Genomic DNA, 22,417 nt, shown 5'->3' with positions numbered 1-22,417 from the left:
AGTGATATGTGCTTTCCTAACTGTTGAAATCTGCCTTTTGCTCATAGGCAAGAGAGAGATTGTTTTTTCCTTTTTCCTGGTAAATAATTGGCAGGAATGTTTTCTCTGATGTTGTGTTTTTTTTGGCTTGAATCTCCTGTTCTATATCAGACTAGGAAAACCTGAGTTACCAGTTCGTCATGTCAGAAGGGAAAGGTGCAGAAGTTGCTGCCTGCTGCATGGCAGTGGTTCGAGGATTGGGAAGATTGCTGCTGAATTTCACATCCAGTATAACTGGTGTTCTTAGGTCCTCATACTCCATTTGTGTCTGGAAACCCCTCTGTTTTTGCTGTGCAGAAGATTGCAGAAGTTTTTAGCAGCAGACCTCGGTCATGGACTCGACTACTCCAAGTCACTGTGTTCGGGCTAGATTTTGCCCTACAGACTCCTGCTGTTTTAGAATGCAGAATGTCATTTAATTTCTGTGTTGATGTGGTTGGAGTCTTTAAGTTATAATTGCAGTCAAGCCAAGTTGTCAGAATGAAACTTCTATCTTCATCTTCGTTGTTTGGCTGTAGCTTATTTCTACTTTTCATATTAAAAACTGTACTGCTTGTGAGGTTTCAGCTGTTGATATTGAACCGCTATATATTGCGGGAAGCCATTAATGTCTTCAGACTGAGAGGAGGGCTGCTTTACCCTAAATGACAGATTGCTTTGTACTGATGGATGTGAATGGTGTATGCATTTTGCACCATTACTACACAGCTTTTTGTATATATGCTTTCCCTTTTGTGTTGTACAGAAATTACCCAATCTGATCATTCCAGTGTACATCTTTTTGTCATATGCTTTATGCGTTCACATGGTATGTTTTGTTGACTTCAAAAGCTGCAGAGGCAAAACTTACATCAATTGTGTACAAACTTATATTTAATTTGCATAAACTATGTGTTGAAAGTGTTGCAGTTCTCTTAGGAAACTTACAGCGATGCTTCCCTGTGTAAATCTCAACCAGCTAAACCCACGTTTGGTCCCTGTGTTTCCCTACCAGCTGTGAACTTGGAAACTATAAAAAAGCAACTGACTGAAGGGTAAGTACTGCTTTTAGTGTTAATTGCTGAGGTGTTCATTCTGTCACAGCTGATGACAGCTTTGGAGTCTTATTCCTTCTTGAGAATATTGAAGGGTTTTGGGGTTAGTTGTGTATTGTGCTTATTGTAATGTTTAGCACAGCGTTACAGATTTTAACTTTACCTGGCAATGCTTTGTTGCAGGGGAGCGTTTGGACTTCTCAAGCATTTTATCGCTTGTAAGAATCTGCCGCTTCACTCTACGTGCTGCTGGTTCTGAAAGGAGCGTAGGCACAGTGTTATATTTGCCAAGGAGGGAGAACTTCACTCAGGGCAGGTGGGGCTGTCAGTCCTTTTGTCGTGGCTCTTCAGCCTGTTCAGACAAGGCAGTGGGCAGCTGAGATGTCCTGGGTGGAGATGGGAACTTGCAAGGGAGTGTGTGAGAAGGACAGGTGGGGTCAGGCATCTGCAGCTACCGAGATAGCCATCCCCATCACCTCTCAGTGCTCACGCAGCCAGAAGCAGCTGTACTGATAAGTTCAGACATCATGCAGCTGAAACACAAACATCTGCTGTTCACTTGTGTGAACCTCTGTGTATGCATACTCTTTTGTACAGCCTGCTGCTGGCCTGCTTGTGTTCAAAGAATTTCCACTGAAGTGGACTAAATATTTCTGTGGAATTGTATGCTTTTTTTTTTTTTTTTTTTTTTTTTGGCCTTGATCACCTGAAAGAAATGAATGAAATGATGTGGGGAGTTCAAGTACAATCAAATGTGAAAGACTATCGAGAGTGGGAGACCTATTTGGAAAGTAACAAGAAGGGGAGGGAGAACATGTCTGGTAGTAATAGCTTGGTGATATTAAGTTGGTATAAATTAAGTGGGACGCACTGATGTGTGCTGTATTCCTACCCACATCAACTTGGGTAGAATCTGTTCAGTGTAACGTCGCTACACTTGCCATATTATGCTCTTTAGGAGCATGTTGTGTAGAGGAATATGGGTAAAATGTCAGTGGTGGTACCTTCAGAACTACCACTCTGTCAGTGACATTTGGTGTTTTCCAAAGCATGAATCTTGTCCACACACAGTGCTTCTGTAAATGTTGGTATGGGTAAATCTTGCAGTTCTTCTTTACTCCAGTGCAGGTGCTATTATTAGCAAGGATTTTGTGCTTTGTTTTAAGGACATAAACACTTTGTTTATGTTTGTTTAATACATAACTGAGCTAGAATCTGCTGTACATGCACTTATTCAGCAACGAGTCATGTCGGTACTGAAGCGAAGGCAAGATGAGCTGGAAACGGAATCTACTTCTATGCAGCACCTGACAAGTTAGTATGAAGTTACCAGTTACTTTCTGACTGAAATCTCATTCTTTAAGTAGAAACACACAGTTAATTCTTGGATTATGTTTTATTTTCATGTGTAATGTTTTCTACCTCCCTGTTGTCAGTGGGCATACTGTACTAGATGTCCTAGTTGAAATCCTTACCGAAGTAGGACGTGTAGTATCACTTCTCCATGGTAGAATAGTGAATATAGCATGACCAAATGCTCGGTCAGTTTTGAATTCCTGATCTCAGTGGCTGTCTATCAGTACTTGAAAAGAGAAACTGAGTCAGTTTTCCAGTAGATATTAGGTTGTTTGGGACGCAGGCACTGTAGAACAGGAGGACAAGGAAGGATTCACTGATAACTGGCAGCAGCTTGAGAAGAGTGAGCTCGGGGATGTAGCCCTTTCTGGTTCTAACTGGTGTGCAGGTGGGGTGGGTGCAAAGCATGCAGACTCTGAGTGTGTGTGCACTCTGGGAAGCACAGCTGGAAGCATCACCAGGAAGGGGAGAGAGGAAGGGTGGATCTGGGGACCCTCCCTGTGCTCACTCAGTGCTCACCTCCCGGTTCAGGCTGTGACCTGGCAATCTCCCTGCACGAGGGAGCAGCCACAGCTGTCCTACAGTTCACTGATAATATTGACTGTGCTTTAGACTGGACACTGAATTTTTCATCAGGAGATTGTATTTACTTTGGTTAGTCTCCAAATGAAGAGCAGAAGCAGAGTCAGTGTTCTGCATTCATCTCTTTGTCTTATTCCTGTCTTCTGGTAGCTGGGAATGGCAAACCAAGTAATGATGCATTGGAGAGTGATGAAAAGATGAAGCTTCTGAAAATGTGTGAGCATCGAAGGTACGTATAATTACATCTAACTGTAGTAAGTGTGTATCTGCTTCCTGTTACTTACACAGGGATGAAGGTAAATCTGTGCGGTTACTAAGCGAGGTGATACACACGTGCAAAAATGCCTTTCCTTTCCAAAGCTCAAGGTACATGGAAACCATCTATTGGTTAATGGGGGGTTTTCTTCGTGCTGATTGGAATCTGACCTACATCTAACCTACCCTCTGTTATCAGCGTAGGCCAGGTGCTACATTTTGAACGTCGGGGTCTGCTGCTGACCTTAAGTTACTGGGAGCTCTGAAACCGTTCCAGTTGCATTGGTGCCTTGACTCATCACTGTTTAGGCACAGGTAAGGACTTAAGAGTTTTATTGGTTGAAAAATGATGTAATAAAACTTTGCTTGAAGCAAACTGCTAACCTTCAACGTTAAGTAATGTCAATAATTACATACAAGAGGTATGCTATGCAAATAATATGTATAAATATAATTTTCTTGTTGATTTTTGCATGCTCTTACGGTATGTGGTGCCAGGACTAACGTTTTTTAGCCCCAGTGAGACTTGGATGCAGTCACAGTTTCTATGCAAGTTGAGAGAGCGTTCACAAACAGCTGGTCACCACGAAGGCATGCCGAGTGATGAAGAACTGGCTCTGACAGAGGTGACTGAATTCCAGAAGAGCAAAGGTTGGTCAGGATATGAGAGCAAAATTCCTCCCATGTTGAGAAGGATTTTCAAGGGAGAGTGAAGAAATACTCCTTTTGAATGGTATATCGTTTATTTTCTACAGCACAGAATTGATGCTTTCAAACAATTTTGACCAATGCCTTAGGAAGAATAGATAAGACCGTAGGCTTCTTTAGTTTAATCAGTTTTTTGTCCAAAGTTGGAATGTATTTCAAATTGAGATTTGAACTGCCTTAGTGAGCAGGTCACGAGGAGCTGGGAGAGGCACGATGCGTATTTGCTGAATAACAGAAGGAGGATTTTCCTGTCTGAGCTTTTAAGAGACATACAAAATATGAAATGTAATGGGTATTTAAATCTGTGCAGTTGTTCAAAACCGCAGAAGTCTTTTTGTGGTCTTCTGTATCTTTATTTTCCTGAAAAGTGCTTTGCCAGAGTGCTGGTTTTAAAACCCATTTCAGTGTAAGAGGTGTGAAAGATGAAGCACAAATGCTGTTATCATAAAGATATTACTTATGTTCTGTAGGAGCATGAACTGTTCAGCTTATGTCTCAGTAAATTCTGTGATTGTTTCTTCTCATTCCTATTGAATATTATCCATAGATAACGTTTTAGAGGAGAGTAAGAAAATCTTTGAAGATGTCCGTGCAGATTGTTGTGACATCAGAAAAATCCTGTTGAAATTCCAGGAGTGGAAAGAGAAGTTTCCCGACCCATACTGCGATGCTTACACCAGTTTTTGCCTGCCTAAGCTTTTAAATCCATTAGTCAGAGTTCAAATTAATAAATTGGAGTCCCCTTGAGGTAGGTGCATCACCAGACTTTATTTTTGTGAAAAATTGTGTGTGTGTGTTCATGTGTTCATGAACAAAAAGAGATCAAAAAGAGATGATGATCCTGATGAAGAAGTTTTGCCTAGAGTGATTGAAAAAACTATCCTGCCAAAAATTACAGGTATATTGCGGTTGCCTTGAGGACGTTCACTGCAGCTAGGTAATGAAACCTTAAGTAAGTGGTCATGTAAAATTATGTTGATAGTTACAATTACTTGTTAAGGTTACTGCAAATGAAAGGTTTAGCTTTTTGAATGTTTGCTTCCTTGAAACTAGAGCAGATAGCCACTTGGATATCATGAATGAAATAATTCCTATTTTTCAGCATTTGCCAAGAATGTGTGGGATCCTTTATCGACTTCACAGACTGAGAACCTTACACAGCTTTGTGATAACGTGTTTGAAAAACAAGTCCTGTCCAGAAGGGAATGCAGTCAGGCAAAACAGGTAAAGGCTGTTGTGGTAATGGGGAAGGAAGTTCTTGATGCAGTGTATGCATTCACTGTAAACATTCACTGTAACATACACTTAGCCCAGTTCTGGTTTTATTCTCATGCAAATCTGGGAGTTTATCCAGCATAAAGTAGGTGAAACTAAGTTGATGTTTAGGCCCTTAGTATGAAAAGAAGTAATAAACATTTATGCAGTCGCCACACTTGACTTCAGGAAGAAGCTTTAGATAAGGTTCTGTTTGTATAGTAGCTGTGGTGTTTTGTTGTGTTTTTTTTTAATAGAACCTCATAGCTGGAAAATACATTAATCTCGTTATCCAAGAGGATTTTATCAAAACAAAAAAAGAAAGATGGTTAAAGCTGAGACTTGCTCACAGGTCTTTAATGCAGTAACGATCTTAGTGTCTATTACATACAGTGGCACCTGCATTCAGCTGAATTACCATTTTGCTTTTCCACATGAACAAAATAACTGCCTAAAATTGTTGTAAGTGGAAGGTGAGATCCTTTTCTTGTGAGGATGTGTTAATATTTTTCCTTTTTTCTTTTTTTGGCAGGATTTGATTAACACGGTTGTCCTGAGGATGAAGCAGTCTGTAGAGGAGGATGTCTTTATCCCTCTGTATCCGAAAAGGTAAGCTGTCTCTGGGAATTTATTTTTTTACTTTTTAAAATTTTTATTTTTAGTCATAGAATCATAGAACTGCTCAGGCTGGGAAAGACCTTAAAGACCACCAAGTCTACCTGCAACCTAACCTCTTTTTTTGGCCTTTGTTCTATTTTTCTGTACCTTTTCCCCAGAAGCGTGGGTGAAATATATTGTAGACATCCATGAGCAAATGGAACAAATGTGCCTTCTACTGTTTAATTGTAGGAATAGTTACCAAGAGTAACTGACAAGAGTAACTACGCAGTCAACTTACTGCCTTTTTGCTCCTGTAACTAAAAGCTTTCATAAATGGAAAGTTCTTAGCCCAGAGTCTGGTTTTGTGATCTTAACTTGGAGTATCTGAGGGCTTGTGTTATTTGTGGTGGTCTGCTCCCCCTTCTACTCCTGACTCCTCCTTTCTTTCCTGAAATAGTTGATATTGCTATTGCTTATTACTGGACAGTCTTAGAGAGAGGATAACTGGTAAGAGTCTGGTAGGTGTGGGGTTAAGACACAGCTGGGAGAAGAGTGTCGCTAAGCCTGATGCAGCATGTTTGTCTGGTTACAAGCAATGCTGTTCTGCTGAGAATCCATTAAACACATACTTGAGTATTTCCAACTGCTAATTCCATTGGGTATTGCAAGGAGTTTCAGTTAACAGCTGTTTCCTTAGACCTTTATTCTGGTTGTCACTGCTGAAAGAATCCCATAGTTGTAATTCATTGGTGTTTAAGAGATGAATTGTCTGTTTGTCTTACTTTCAGGTCAAACAAAATCCTTATTTCCTCTTCTTCTTTTTCTGACCAGCACTGTGGAAGACAAATCATCTCCACGTTCAAACTTCCAAGGCAGACGGTTTTGGTCAGCTGTTGAGGTAAAGAAAAAACACCGATCTTGTCTGTGAAAATCATTTTAGTTAAAAGTAGACTGTCGTCTTTGAGGAAATGTATCTTCAGTCGAATCTGATTCCTGAGAGTTTAATGTATTTTAATAGGAAGGTTAGCTATTTTCATCAGTGAGCTATTTATGCTCACCCACCTCTGATACATAGTCAAGAGACTTTAATTTCACCATCTGTTCCTGCTAACCTTCCATGAGTTCAGTCATTGGCACTCTGTGGATAGGTCTTTTTCCTCAGTATGTGCATACAGTGCCCATGTTGCTCTTGTAGAATGGAATCCCTGCATGTGCGTGTAAGCGTATTAGTATAGCTTTATTCAGTCTAAAGTGCTGAGTTAGGAATGTCTGAATGCCTGTGATTCAGTTCCCTCTTAGATCCATTTCCTCTATGAGTGTATATGTATTCGTACTAAAGAAGAGGTCTAGATGCAGGAAAACACATTAACGTCCCAGTTCCCCTGCTGTGTGTGCTAACAAGGCCATGGTGACAGCCCTGCAGAGCCTTCCTGCTGCCATGTTGCACATTCCTGTAGAAAAATCAGGGAATTTGGGAATGTTGAGGACTTGCCATATTCACTCCTGGGGCAAGCTGTTGTGTAAGGCTTTGTCATGGACAGATGCAGAGAAGACAAGAGGGAGCTTAGTGCTGATACCTGGCAGACAAGAAACAGACATAAGATTCTGGTATCACCTTCTGAGATTGTGTATTGCCTGACTTAAATGTCCTGTCAAATACATGTTTCTAAAAGCGAGACCAGTGGTCTTCCACTGCAGATTGAAGTTTTCTCCTTTCAGTTTGTTTTCCATCCTCACTGTCTCTTTAGAAGTGGTGATGTGCAGAACAGTTGAAAATGTGTTTGTGTTGGGTATCTTCTGACAGTTTGCCACTCTTTTTCTTTCTGGAGTGAAGTCATGAATCCGTTTACCCCAGAGTAAGTAGTACTGTGGGTCATGCATTAAACTCTTTGAGTCTGTTCAGCAGCTTTAGTGTGACTTATCTGTGCTTGAGACTGCCGTTGTGCAGCCCCTATTGATGCTGTCTTTCAAAGCAGGTGATCATCTGCAGGCTGCCGATTGGGAATGTCCTCTAAACCATGCCCAGAAATTGTATGGGAGAGTACTCACAAAGGGCTGGGCGAGAAGAGGACAGGAACTATTTTAATGAGGAAGTACTGTTGATGAGGTTTTGATGTTTGTGCCGTCATACAGTTTAACTTTCCTAGCAGCTCATGAAGTCAAAAGGAAGTGTCCTGCCAAGCACTCCAGAGAAGTATGCAGTAGTTGTGGGCTTTGTGACTGCTTTCTGACTGGTGACTGCTAAGATCACGTACTGTGTCTGTGTGGGTGAACTACCTTGAGGTTAACAGTTACCTTGACATTAACCATTCTGTGTTGAGGGGGAGACCAGCAATGTTCTTACGCTGGGCTTAAATCTTTTTAAATAGTCATTTCTACAGTGATAACAGGTAACTGAAGACAACTCTTGCTAACGAATAATACTGAGGTCAAGTACAAAAGAATCTTTTTGCTGCTATGGACCAAGGCTATCAACCTTACCTGTGTTATGAGGCTGGTGGCGTTTAATCCTATGTAGCGTATGTTAGCAAATTGTTAACGAATTGGAAGGGTAACATGCTCTTTCTTTCCTTGGGAGGTGATGTGTGTATGTATGAACGTACATCTCATAGGCACATGTAGAATTAATCTACTTCAAAATACTATTTATGATCTGTAGTTTTTTAGTGACTAATTGGCAGTAAGCTTGGAGAGAATAAATCCTGTTTTTTGAGTACTGAGATTGGATGGACATGGTATCTTTTAAGTTTAAAAAGGAGGTTCTAACGCACCCTCAGCCATCAGATATGCATGTTCTGTTTCTCCATTACTGCAGCTGCTCTCCAAGGTTCTCCTTTGGGATGGGACTGTACAGGAAGACACAGTCCGTGGTGTGGGACTGAGCAAGCTGCTGAATCGTTACCTTCTTCTGAACCTCTTCAACACACCACCAGGGCCAGAAAACATAGAGAAGTGTAAAGAGGTGAAAGGTCTTATTTCCATGGGGACAGATGTAGTCTGAAGTGTAATTATTTAACATTTGAAGTTGTTTTTTTGTTTGTTTCTTTGTTTTTTGATGACCTTGGTGTATAAAAGAATTTCAAAGCAAGCATTGGTTCCTAGGCTTTAGGAATAACTGCTTAAAATGACGGTTTTGTTTTTTTGAAGAGTAAACACTGCCAATAATAACTGAACTAGCCAAAAGGAGAAGTCTGCCAGAAGTGGTGTGACTTAGTTTTATTGAAAGCCTTCTTTTTTTCTTTCTATTTTTTCTTTCAGAATACTCTCTGGGTGAACAGGTGGTTGCATGCTTCCCAGAAAGGTGGTTCCAAAATCTTGGAAGTGGGTCAACTCTCCCCGAGTCAGTGAGCTTCTGCCAGCATTTGGTTCAGTGAGCACGTATGCTTCACAGGAATAACCACAGGTAACAAACAACATGTTCTTTGGGATGCAGCACTTGCTCATATTCTTTATGTTAGCATTTCTTTTAGGGACGTGGTTCAACGGGCATGGTGGTGATGGGTTGACAGTTGGACTAGATGATCTTTGTGTTTTTTTCCAACCTTAATGATTCTATGATTCTTAAATTCCTCAAGCCTCATGCATGTAACACTTTCAGTGATGTACTTCCAACATCTACGTACAACTAAAGATGCAATCCATAATGTAAAATGGATCGCTTTTGCAATACTAGTTCAGGCTAGTTTGAGGCTCTAGATGTTGGGTGCAGTTAGTGGTCAGTGTAGCTCAAGGCACGTTTTAGCTTTATTGACTTTGAAGTCAGGTGTGAATGTGTTGCTATGTCAACTTGTTTTTGTAATAGTGATGAAACTGAAGAAGTTGTTCTCCTGTTGGTGGAAGTCAAGGCTCTGCATATTGCTGAAGAGCTCATTGAAGAGTGCAAACGGGAACATCTTAAATCTGTGATCAGGAAATAAGGATTTCTTTGAAGCAGCAGTTCTTTTACTGAAACAAGCCTGATGCTCACTCTAAAAAATGGTCATGTTTAATGATTGGACTGCCTACAGTTGTTTTACTGTGAAATATTTATTTTTTTTTCCAAATGTCTTCTGATGCCATCTACTCCTAGACAGAATCACAATCATCAGTGTGAAGTGCAGGTGTTCTGAAATATATGACGAAGCTTCATTGCTTTGTTCTTTTGGAAAGGATGACTGCAGTGCGTGCCTGTAACGTTACCACTGCTGGTGAGCAGACAACTTCACAAGCTGTTTTCAGTACCACACCAAATCACTCTGACACAGGAGTCACTGAACTCTAACTTATTGTCCACTTAATGAGATAACTCTACCAAACTCACAGTGAGTTCTTCTTAGCTTTTTGATCCCGACACAGAAGCAGGAATTCTGTATGCAGTGAGAAGTTTGATCTGTGAAGATCTACTGATGGTAAACGGCAGTTCAGGAAGGTAAGAAGTTGCACAGGAGAACGTCTTAACTACACTTACTCTTCTCCAGAGTATGATTTGTAGTGGAGCTTTGTACTTGAGATACAGACTGGACTTTGTGCACAGACCTGGAGTTGTCACCCGCCCTCATTTATCAGACAAGCAGAACAACTCCAGTTACCTTCTAGTAATCGGCTCTCTAAGGACATTTACCTTTTGCTTCCCTGTAAGACCCATTAAACCTCATTTTGTTGTACCCATGTTAGATTTCTAATGTTGTGTAACTTGTATATGTGCAGTAAATATTACTGCTGCAGAATAAAAAGGATGTTTTATTGTAGAAACAGCAGTGCGTCACAAATTCTGCTAAGTTTGCTATTGCCTGCTTCTCTAAAATGTTATGTATGGGTCTTCCATTTAACTCTTGGGGGCTTTTATTCCCTATGGTTTTTCTGTTGTTTTGTATTACAGAATATGTATTTTTGTAAACTATTTTAATTGTAAATAGCATTCATCAGTGTTATAGACAACAATGACTTTTAAAATAAAAGCAAAACCATTATTTTGAAAAGTAAAGATGTTTTTGTGTTAATGAGACTTTTAACGCTTTCAAGTCTCCAACACGACAGGAATGTTATGTGAAGTATGGAAAAACTGTGACACTGCTGGCGCTTCATTATCTGCAGGATTTAGGAGTTCTGTTGTAAGTAATTGTGCACTTCTACTTTCCTGAGTGCAAAGAAAATACAGCTGATAAGTAATCGGCTGAAGCATGTGATCTCCGTGCTTGCTTTTGTCTCCTCTGCTTCCTTATTCATGTGGAAAGTTGCTCCCAAAGAAATTAGTCTTGTGCTGCTATGAAATTGGAATAGGTTCTATCACGCTTTACCTCTGTAGAGGCTTCTTCCAGTGGCTGCAGACGTCACTTGTCCTGACTGGTAAGCAGGGGAAGGCGATTTTTACTGGAGCTCAGAAGCCCCATCCCAGTTGAGTATCTTTGAGAACCTACTGTGCCACTTTGTGGTGAACCTTGCACCCATTCACACAATCTGACTGGAGTAACAGCTAATCTGGCTTCATTCTTGCAAGCTGGTTTCAAGACGTTGGTATTACTGCTTTGTTGTCAGGTTACTATTGGTGCTTTATCAGATGTCATTTCAAAAGTGCCTTTACAGGACAGCTAAGCAGCACTGACACTCAGATTGTCCAGCTGGGCTTCTGTACATCTGCTTCCCTGCCATAGCCCCCTTCTGAACCTACTGAGTGAAGCATTTTCACAATTGGCCCCTGTCTACTTGGCAAAGGCAGAAGAAACAGTTATTTGGAAGTGACAACACAATAACTGCAAACCCCTTCTATTAGCTGTGATTTAGAAGGGAAGGCAGAAGCAGGGCTGAACACACTGTAACGCTGTTTTCAGGAAGGGACAGTTTAACATTCAGACAAGAACTGCTGAAATTTCACTGTCTTTTATTTGCATACGAAACTTGAAAATTGACAATTCTTACACTGAACTCAAAGCTGTTACTTGTTCAGCTCTTCACTCGCTTCCCTCCATATTTATTCCTCTATTTAGAAGTATTGCACTCTCGCAGCATATCGAATTCCAGCCAGGGCTGCTTCCGCTTCTGCGCTTCCTTCATTTTTTTCCTCGAGTAGCTCAAAGTTTCTTTCTTTTATGTTGTATTTCAGCCTCTCCCACCGTTTTGACCATGGTTGAGGTTTCATTCTGACCTGCAGCTAGAGGGAAAGATTTTTTGAAAAAAAGAAAAAAGGTATTAAAAGGTCAGAAGGTCAGAATTCTGACTGTGAAGCAAAGCAATGAGACAAGTGCTGCTTTAAGAGAAGAGAGCAGCCCGATCTGTCAGCAAACTAAGGGACTACTGGACACCAGTGGGAGAAAAGGGATTTTGGCTCTGTGTGGCTCTTATGTTTGTTCATATACCTAAATAACACTGATTTATTACACCGTCCTTAAGTTGATATGCTGTTAACTCTCTTCTACGCTTCTAACTCTGTTACTTACTAAGGAAAGAAGAATAGGACAGCAGCCTTTCCTCCTTTTCCCTGTAAGCTAAGTTGGATAGCATTCTTTTACCAGCCTGCCAGACCTTCTGAGATGCAGATCTTGCTAACTGCTCCTTCCACCCCCCACATCAGTAGCATTAAGTTTCCATAGCGCTGGCTGTTCTGTCTCCACAGTGTAATACAGAGGCATCTGCAGGCTGTTACTCCTTGCACGTCTCCTAAGTTACCTACTTTGGTTATGAATGTTCTTTCCCAACAGGAGTAGCATTAAGGTACCAAATTTTACATGCTTGTATCACCTTGATAACTACCACAACCAAAAGCTGTTTCACAGCTTTCCAGGCCATTGTAGAATGGCCACTTGGAAGAGACTCACGAGGATCACAGGAGTTCAACCCCTGCCTCCACATAAAACCAACCCCTGCCTCCACATAAAACCAGCCACACTATGTCTGAGAGTGGTGTCCAAAGGCTCCTTGAACTCTGGAATATTTGGGCCTGGGCAACCTGTTCTGTGCACGGTCAACCTCTGGTGCAGAAGCTTTTCCATCCTGACCCTCCCCTGATGCAGTCCTCCATCTGGCTCTGAAATGGAGCCCTGCAGAAACCCCAGGTGACTGCTCACCATCCTGATATAATCCCGGTATCAGTCAGAAAGTTAACTAAATTATCGCCTACGTTCCCACTAAAAAATTAAACTCCTGCCTTGTTGACAGGAATTTCTTCATGGTCTAAATGAGACACAGATGAAAAAAAAAAACACTTTTTTCATCACTTGATAGTAAAAGAGAATAATTTTTTTCCTACTGTTTTTTACAAGCAGCTGAAGAGAGCCTACAGGAGGCACCACATTCAAGTGGTTATCTTGTGTTGGCAAAGCTTAAGGGGACTCTTAAAACTCTTTTCTGCTCCAATGAATTATACCGTGCCATAGAAATCTCCTTATGCTCTGGAGTTCAACTGTCTGGCAGCTAAGTTGAAGGCACGCTTCCTGACACAGTACTGGCCAGAGGGCCACTACCAACAGATTATTTGCACGGGGTCACTGTGTTTCAGACAGCATGGAGACTTGGCCTCAGAGCCAGAGAATGACTTGAACACCTCCAGGGACAACAATTCCACCACCTGCCTGGGCATTTTGAGAGGACATTTTTCCTAGTATCCAACCTGAACCTCCCCTGGCACAACTGAAGGCCATCACCTCTTGTCCTCCTGCTGCTCCTTGGGAGGAGAAGCTGACTCCCACGCAGCCACAACCTCCTTTCAGGTAGTGGTGCAGAGAAATGAGGTTTCCTTTGAATCTCCTCCAGACTGAACACTCCCTGCTCCTTCAGACACTCCCACAATATTGTGCCCCAGATCCTTCACCACTCTGTTGCCCTTCTCTGGACACAATCCAGGGCCCCAGTGCCTTTCTTGTAGTGAGGGGCCCAAAACTGAGCACAGTACTGGACGTGCAGTTTCACCAGTGCTGAGAACAGCCGGCAGATCGCTTCACCAGTCCTTCTGACTGCACTATTTCTGACACAGGCCAGGATGCTGCTGGCATTCTTGGCCACCTGGGCACACTGCTGGGTACGTGCAGCCAACTGTTGACCAATACCCCCAGTGTGCACAGTATCACATCGTCACTCTCCTCTCAGAGGCAGCACTGCCACTTTAAACACTGTGCCGCTTAAAGCAATGCAGGTGGGTTGCGGAGACATGAAAAATGCTTAGCACAAGAGGAATTCCATTTCACAAACAGAAATACCTGCACTCAGCTCCCAGCTGAGCTCGAGATGTGAGGCAAAGGCAGAGGCAGGGCCCGTGTCTCTGTCACCTTCCGACACGCACTTTTCGAGTACCAATGCCTCAGAGCCCTGAGGAATCTGAGGGCGGCCCCCACCGCGGCCTACCCCTTCTACCTCCTCTCCTCTCTCTGCTTCTGCTTGTCAATAATGACGGGCTTCGGGGGAAGCTGGAATTCTGTGGGCTCTCCATCGCCGTTCATTCGACACATCGAGGAAGAAAACCACCCGGTGAAGATAAAATGCTCAGAAAAACACCGTTCTCAAAAGGCACCGTTCCCCACAGCCTCGCAGCTCAAACCCCCCGCAGGCGGCTGCCATAGTGACTACGAGTACTTCCGGTCCGCCGGCGCCAGAGCGCAGGGTGGCTACGGCAAGCTCGGAGGGCCAAAACTGCCCTCAGCGCGAAGCGGAGCTGTGTGTCGCTCTACTCCTAACCCCTTCTGAGCTCTGTTCATGATCTAGGAGTCTCCTTCCGTAGTCTCCAAATATGTGTTTTGTACATTTTCACAAGTTGGGAAACTTTACACCATTCTGAATTAGCAACACACCCACTCCAAACCTGTCCCGTTATGAAGAAAGGGCCCCCAGGATTTATATCTGTTTTGTAAACTGGGTGATTAAATGATGCCAAGTGTGGAACAAACTAAAAGGCAGAATTTTGGAAATTCTGCACAGCTGTTGTGAAACGCTTAATATGGAGACAGGGAAGGATTTCACTTCTGAGATGCTTGATGCTGTGTTGCAAAACTGTGTTATATGACGTATGATATATATATGTGCCCTGTGCCTTCACAGTGATGAAAGCAAACTGTGCTTAATTCTATGAGTAACCCCATCGGTTTCCATAAGTCACTCTTAGGGGAAACATGAAAACCAACAACATAAAAGGCATGAAGATCCATGTTATGCTGGGAAGATTCTCCAATTTGTATTTGATACTTTCTCCACCCAGTTTAGACAGATTTCTGTAGGTATAAATACATATATTGTTATGAATGTACAGGGAGGCAGTGTTCCCAAGTGGATAGAGCTCTAACTGGCCTCAGGGAAATAATGAATCTTTTCTCATTTCTGGCACAGCTTCCTAGTGTGTTCAGTTCTGGGCCCCTCACTAAAAGGGGGACCCTGAAAGCCTGAAGTGTGACCAGAGAAGAGCAAGGAAGCTGTGAGGTTAGTTGTGAAGACCTTCTCCCAGTGAGTGGTCAGCCACTGGAGCGGGCTGCCCAGGGAGGTGATAGAGTTCCTGTCCCTGCAGGTGTTCAAGGGACACTGGATGTTGGAGTGAGGGACGTGGCTTAGTGGGAAGGAAATGGTGGTGGTAGGTGGGTGTTTGGACTGGATGATCATGGAGTTCTTTTCCAACGTTGCTGATGCTATGATTGTAGGAAAGGCATCTGCTGGGTGAGTGCTTTGCTAAGTCACGTTGTTTGAAAGCAGCACCTTGGCGGCAACCTTGATTTCTCCATCCTTCTCTGAGCTTTGTGCCACGAGAGCTCTGCAGCTTCTCCCTGTGACGTGAGAGCATATGGAAGGCCCTGCAAGAAGTCTGGGTAGGTGATGGCAGTGTCTCTTCCTTTCCCCCCCGGTGCTGGACATAGCGGGGAACGGGAGTGGGGGACATCCCAGCAGTGGGTTCCTACCTCAGCAGAACGGAAGGGCTGTTCTGATGGGTGTAGTTGAAGTGGAGTGAGTCTGAGGCTGATGAGAGAAACGAGGGGCCTGTGAAAAAAAGGAGCGTACTGCATTTTGTGGTGCAAGATGTTCTGGGAACTGCTGCTAACAATGCCCAGCAGGCTTCCTTTTTGCTGGGGAGAGGTTGAACAAGGACTTCTTATATGAAAAGTTTTCATCATCGATTTCCTTTCCATTGACCTTCCGTCATACGACTGCTTGAGAAATTGCTATTTCTTGCTGTAGAGAATGCACATGCACCTGCACTTGTATCTGCACAAAGAATCATCTAAACATCTCTGTACGTGTTTCTTTTTGGCACTGAGGTGGAGCTGTGTGGAACACAGACTTGGATGAATCTTCAGTCGGGTGCAGGGACGCGTAATGCTCATCTTAGATGTCACGCTGACAGCAGCAATAGAGAGGCAAATGTCATAGGGTTTCATGTTTTGTTTTTTTTTTTCCTTTTGTTTCAGTCCTAACCGTGGAAGCATAGAAGCGTTACCCAGACCAATTGAGCATTTGTCACCTGGGCTTTCTACAGATGACATAGGCAGTGGAAGTCAGCATCGCAAGCATCCGTGAGAGCCCTGCAAAAGACTGGTGAGAGTTACCCTGGCGGCCTCCTTTGGCAACCTCAGGTCTCTGTAAGCTCTCAAGCTGTGTCGTAAGTCCTCCCGTGGTGCTGACTCAGCTCTCCCTGTCTTTGGTGTAGGAGAGCTGCTCTTCAACTCCTTCCTGTTTCCTGCCTATCATCTGCTCCCTGCTTTGCCCATGGCCCAGTGAGCCTTTTATTCCTCGCCCCCAGATTTGCACGTGTGGATGAGAGCATCTGCTTATGTACGCTTCTTTTCTGCTTGTGGTGTCAGGCTGAGCGACGTCTCCCAGCTGAGCTTGTGGTTAGCGAGACACGGAGTAGGTGGAGATGGAGTTCTCCGTGTCACTAAAGCATGAGCTTGATGGCTGCCGTGAGCCAAAGCAAGAGAGTTTGTGTGTTTGATTTCTGTGTTGGGCTGAGCGGGTAGAGCAGGGCAAGGGGGCTGATTTGGACGTGCTGCTTTCCCAATACGGTGCTGTTTGCGTGGCAGTGCTTCTGGCGTTGCAAATTGTGTCAGATGTCAATGCATTCCTTGGAATCTGTTGAGTTGACTTGTGCAGGTTTCATTGTGGAGCTGAACCCTTCCTGTCCGCTTGTGTGCATAGCCATGGCCTTTGCTTCTTTCTTGCCTTTTTTTCTTGGTTGCGTTTGGCACTGTGCAAGCCGTGAATTGCCAGGGAAGAGCTGGAAGTGCTCTGGAGTTGTGGGGGACAAAGTGCCAAGAAGCAGCGTGCAGCTTCAAAGCCCCAAGGTTTGGGGAGATGAGAGAGGCGCTGCCTGGTGCAGGACATGATGCGCTCTGCAAGGCGCTTTCCATGAAGACCTCAGATCTGCGCTCAAACTGCATCCAAGGAATGGATGTTTCATGCTGTCTTGTGAAGCTCAGGCACTGGGGGCAGCTTCCCCCCAAAGAAAAGGAGGAGGAAATGAGGTCGTCATGGAAGCCTAAAGGCAAAAATGCACTCGGGAAAGAAACTGGCGAAGCAGTCTAGTAGTAGTACTATGTATTTCTCCTCCTTTATTTCCATCCAGGTGCAAGAGATGGCTGCTCTAAGCCGCCCGTGGATGCCGAGAAGGACCCTAGTGTGGATTTGCCATAGGCCCAGCAAGAGGCTCAACAGGACCAAGTGCCAGGTCCTGCACTTTGGTCCCGAGAAGCCCATGCCAGCTTCTCCAGGATTTGGCTGGGATAGAATTCCAACCACGCACTGATTTCTCGAACGCTGGGGTGCCCTTTTGGAATCCTGTGGTCTTGTGACGTGGTCTTGCCTCCCCACCTTGTCCGTCCATGGTGGAGCAGCCGGGTGGCCCTTAGTGATGTCATAAGCGGCTAGAATGAGGGGAGGAGCAGCGCGTGCTGCTTCCCTTCATTGGAGCGCTTGAGCTCGGCGTGAGTACGTGGCTTGTTGCACTTGTGCACTGATTGAGTCCCTTTGTCTTCATCCCGTCTTGCGCAGCGCCTTGTAGGTAAGCTGAGACGGTGCGGGATAGACAAGTGGGCAGCGAGGGCTTGAGAAGTGCTGGCTGGCAGAGCTCCTAGGATCATATTTCTTCATCTGGACCATCAGACGCCATTTTCCCCCAGGCCATCACTTCCAAAGCCATCCATCAAGATGGCATTTGTCCCACGGTTCTTCCCTGGTTCTTTCCTTTGCTCAATTGTGCAAGCTCACTGACCTGCTCTTTCTCCCTCCCCTGCCCACCCTCCGCCTGCTCCCTTGGTGCAGCTTTTGCTCGCGGAAGATCAGAGCAAAGTGACAAGGAACGGCTGCGGGTTCGAGGATCTTCTTCTCCCTTGTTCTGATCTCTTGCCAGGTACGTGCCATGTTTTGTATTGCCACATGGTTCAGCAGCCCGTGTTTAGTCACACCGTGTGTAGTAACACAGCCTCGTCCAGCTGAAATGCAGCTCTGGTCACGTGTGGGATTTTTCCACTTCCTCTCCAGCTCAACCCTCAACAGGATGCTGCCTGTAGTGCTGGGAGCAGCTAGTGTGAAGGAAAGCAATCCCTTAGGCAAAGAGCCCTAGCCGCAGTTTGTGCAGAGCTGCACAACATGAGCCAGGGGCAGAAGCGTGAATGCTTTGGCTGTGTGAGTGTGCCCGACAGCTGTAGGGAGCACAGCAAAGATGCAGGAAGCGAAATGCGTGGGCAAGGCTGCGGCCGGCGCTGGTGGTGAGGCTGCTGCTGGGAGCCGGGGGCTGGGGAGCAGCTCCAGCCCCAGCAGTGACACCTCTCCCTGGCCTGCTACTGTGCTCTCAGCGTGCTGCGGGCAAATGCATCTGCTGCTTTGTGCCAGAGTCCCCATCTGCTAGCAGAGGGACAGCGACTTGGTCCAATGCTGCGTATTGCAACGGCTGTCCCGTTTGAATAGACTGCACAGAGTGGTTGTATCTAGAACACCTGCCTCCGCCAGTGGGCAACTGAGAGTAGTTCTGAAGAAGACTCTCAATCCAGTGCTGTGTGAACACAGGAAATGTGATTCTTTTCTGTTGCAGCTTGTCGCGCCTGCTGTGATGGGCATCGCGAGCAGCGAGATCAGCCGTGGGCCTGACCGGGCGTTGATGGAGGTACAGTGTGAAGCTCTGCTTGGCCTCTGTTCCCTGACTTGAGCCAGCAGAATGAGCCACCGGTGTGCTCTCCTGCTTTTCAAGAGAGAGAGCATTCTTTCTGGCTCTCTCGGTGTCACTGAAGAGCTGCCTTAAAAGCTTCATTTCCTTGCTAGTGGCATCGAGATGGCACCCTGAAATCCTCCTTGTTTGTCCTCAGCTCCTCACCATGGTCTGTGCTCTCTGTTTCAGCCTGAGAACCAGGGGAAGCCCTTGCTGGTCCATGAGGAGTCATCTCTTAATATTCCGGCTATTGCGGCTGGCCATGTTATTAAGAGCTATGTTGCCCAGGCAGCGGATGAGCTCTCCTTGGAGGTAAGCAGATAAAGAAGGCGTTCCTTGTTGTCACGGCCAGAAGAGTATACCGTGTGAATGCATCAGGAATATTCTCAGACACCTTCAGAATGCCTTGTGAGGCGAAGCCCAGAAGATGCAGGTCCAGATAGGACTTGCACTGGGTTGGATGCAGGGAGGAGTTCAGCCATGTCTAAAAGATGGTTTCATTTGGCATGCTTGCACTGTATTCTGTGTGGTGTGTAAGGCAGCGGCTCTTGTACCTCCAAGCCCAGCTTTCCCACAGGAAATGCCTGAAGAGCTGCCCCGGTGCAATTGCTCTCAAGCTGTGCGCTCTTTGGCAGTGCAGAAGAAGGGTGCCATTTCAGCTGTGCTTTCCTCCCAGCTGTGCTGACGCTGGGATTGATGTTGCAATGTCTTGCAGGTGGGAGACCTGGTGTGCGTTCTTGATATGCCAGCAAAGGAGCAGAGCCCCTGGTGGAGAGGCAAGCATGGCTTTCAGGTAGGCATGAGCTTCAGACTCCTGGGCGCAATTGCAGTCAAGTCAGGAACGTCAGCTTCGAGCTGCTCGGCCTCCACAGGGTGGCTTCTGGACGTCAACAGCTTCCCTGTGTCGCTGTCAGAGGACTTTCCCTTTGGCTCTGGGCTTGGGTGGGAAACTGTCTCCTCATGTGACTTAGAAGCAAGAGCCTCTTGTGCTCAATAGGCAGTCAGGAGTTGAGCATCTCTGTCCTTTGTACAAGCACGGAGAACAGCCATCTTATGCTCCGTCAGTTGCTTTTGTAGGTCTTCTGGCTGCAAATGTTGAATGAGGGTTACTTTTCTGCAGGCCATTCTTTCTTGGTTGAACAGTTGAGGCCTGAGAAATGCTGCATTCAGTATTCCATCTCTCTTCTTGATCTTGTTCCAGGTTGGATTTTTCCCTGGTGAGTGCGTGGAGCTCATCAACGGAAAAATTCCTGAGGCCCTCATCAATTCAGCGCCAACGCCAGGTACGGATGTTACATGTGATGGCGCGGGGAAATCAAATGGAGTCTTTTTCTGGGTGTGTTCTGTGTTGAATACCTCCTTGATCCATCCCACGTTCTCCTCTGTGTTGATGATCCTTCCTGCATCCCACGGGGCGTAGGGCTGCTGTTTTGTAGGCAGTGAGAATGAGGGCTTGGGCAAACGATAGGATCCTTGTAGAATGGCTTGGGATGGAAGGGACCTCAAGGATCATCAAGCTCCAACCCCCGTGCCTCAGGCAGGGCTGCCAACCTCCACTTCGAATGCCAGACTAGACCAGGCTGCCCAGGGCCCCATCCAACCTGGCCTTGGACTCCTCCAGGGACGGGGAAAATCTGTTGTTGTAGGTACTTGTTGGCAATGTTCTTCCCGCTTTTACGTGCTCTGTCGAATGTGTGATGCTCGGCCTGGTCCCACTGAGCCCAACCTGAAATGAGCTGGTTTCTTCCTTGTGTTGTGCAGTGCCAAAGAAGCGTGGCAAGCTCCTCAGCTTCCTTCGTTCCTTCGTGAAGGCCCGCCCAGAGGAACCGAAGCAGCGGGAGATGGAGCTGGAGAAGGAGAAGGGAGGGCTGTTTGGCTGTGACCTGGGAGAGCATCTTCTCCACTCTGGCCGTGATGGTAAGGAACAGCCCGTTCCTGAGAGCTTCCTCTCTCTGTTGGGCATGTAAAGATGAAAGAAAGGGAGATCGTGTCTAGCAAGGGGCAGGTTGATAGCGGTGGAGAAGCGTGAGGTGGGAGTTATGGCTGCAAGGGAAGCTGAGGCTAATGCTCATAGGAGGCCGGCACACTTGTATTTGCTTAAAGCCAAAGGTGTAAGCCAATCCCACGCTAGCCTGAAAACCAAGGAAGCCTTTTGGCCCAAGAGAGTGTACTGCGTCAGTTTCCTAGCTCTTCTGGACATGAGGTCTCACGCCTCCATTGCGGTGGGAGCTGTGATGGGACTTGTGGCAGTGTCTCTGGCTTCCCCAGAATTACTTTCTGCAGGCTGCTTGGCAGGTCCTGGCATTTCTTGAAAGCCAAGAACACGTCCGTGTCCAGTTTTGTCCCCGGCTCCTGCCTGTCTGCGCCGTCTGCGACAGCCTTTTTTCTCCTCTACGGAGGAGGCAAGCAGTAGCCTGGCTGGGCTTAGTGGATGGGATGTGACAGGGGCAGCGGCTGAAGCAGGACTTGAATCAGGAGCTCAGCTAAGCGCTGGCCCTTGTTCTGTAGTCCCCCAGGTCGTGCAGAGCTGCGCTGAGTTCATTGAGCAGCACGGCGTGGTGCAGGGGATCTACCGCCTGTCCGGCGTGGCGTCCAAGATCCAGAAGCTGCGGTAAGAGTGCTTCTGGACTGTATGTTGTCTTGCTTTGGAGTTGTTTTCCTCTTTCTCCAAGCCCTCTGTTTTTGTGTCCTTCTCTCCAGCCATGACTTTGAGTCGGAGCAGATTCCGGAGCTCACCGTCCGGGACATTCACAGCGTGAGCTCCCTGTGCAAGATGTACTTCAGGGAGCTCCCGAGCCCTCTGCTGACCGAGCAGCTGCATGGCAAGTTCTCGGTAAGCACAAGGCAATGGCCTTCATGTCCCTCTTCGTGGCCTTTCCCATCCACACACACGCCTGCGCAGCTTTTTTTGGTCTTTTTTCTGTTGAAGTTGGGGTTTTGATGGACATCCAGTGGGTGTCTCTGTACAACAAGCAGCTCATGCTTCCTGCACACCGGGTGCACCGTAACACCTGGTGTGTGCATCCTGCCATTGGAAATGTGGGAGATGGGAACAGCAGTGCCCTCTGCAGCTTTGAGGCCCTTTTTCTGTTAGCCCCATACGCTTGACTCGCATGATGTGTGTCTCAATCCCTTTCTGCTTTCTTCCAGGACGCTGTTTGTGCCGGTACAGATGAAGAGCGGTTGGTCAGAATGCAGGAGGTCATCCAGCAGCTGCCTGCACCTCACTACAGGTCAGAAAACTGCTGCCCTCAGTCTGGGGAGCTCAGCCCTGCTGCACTTCAGAGGGCGATGATGCGATGGCAGGCTTTGTCTCACGCTGGCAACGTGATGCCTGTGTGTGTTGAAGTGGTGGATGGCTGCGTGGGGTGAATGGATTGGGTCAGCTCCTGGGCACGGGGGCACGGCTGGTGCAGCTGATGGCTGCAGCTGTGCTGTGCTGGGGCTTGGTGCTGCAGCGTGGCACTTGGGAAAGCTTGATCTACTTGCTATTCCGAAGCAA

The 22,417-nt window shown here is 45.9% G+C and overlaps 1 long non-coding RNA gene across 2 annotated transcripts in view; it reads left to right on the top strand.

Annotated features, from left to right (window-relative positions):
• Window positions 1–3,858: 3,858 nt before the first annotated feature.
• LOC121108377 overlaps window positions 3,859–22,417 on the top strand; it is a 22,021-nt gene continuing 3,462 nt past the window's right edge. Inside the window, exons 1-2 of one of the 2 annotated variants that reach the window (XR_005842859.1) lie at window positions 3,859–3,917; window positions 4,522–4,722. This is a non-coding gene — a long non-coding RNA (uncharacterized LOC121108377). Of the gene's footprint in view, window positions 3,918–3,941; window positions 4,000–4,521; window positions 4,723–22,417 lie in introns of those variants that run through there. The other variant, XR_005842860.1, reaches the window with a different exon arrangement.

Source organism: Gallus gallus, chromosome Z (assembly GCF_016699485.2).
Source record: "Gallus gallus isolate bGalGal1 chromosome Z, bGalGal1.mat.broiler.GRCg7b, whole genome shotgun sequence".
Taxonomy (NCBI): Eukaryota; Metazoa; Chordata; class Aves; order Galliformes; family Phasianidae; genus Gallus; species Gallus gallus.
This window is presented reverse-complemented; position numbering and strand designations above follow the sequence as displayed.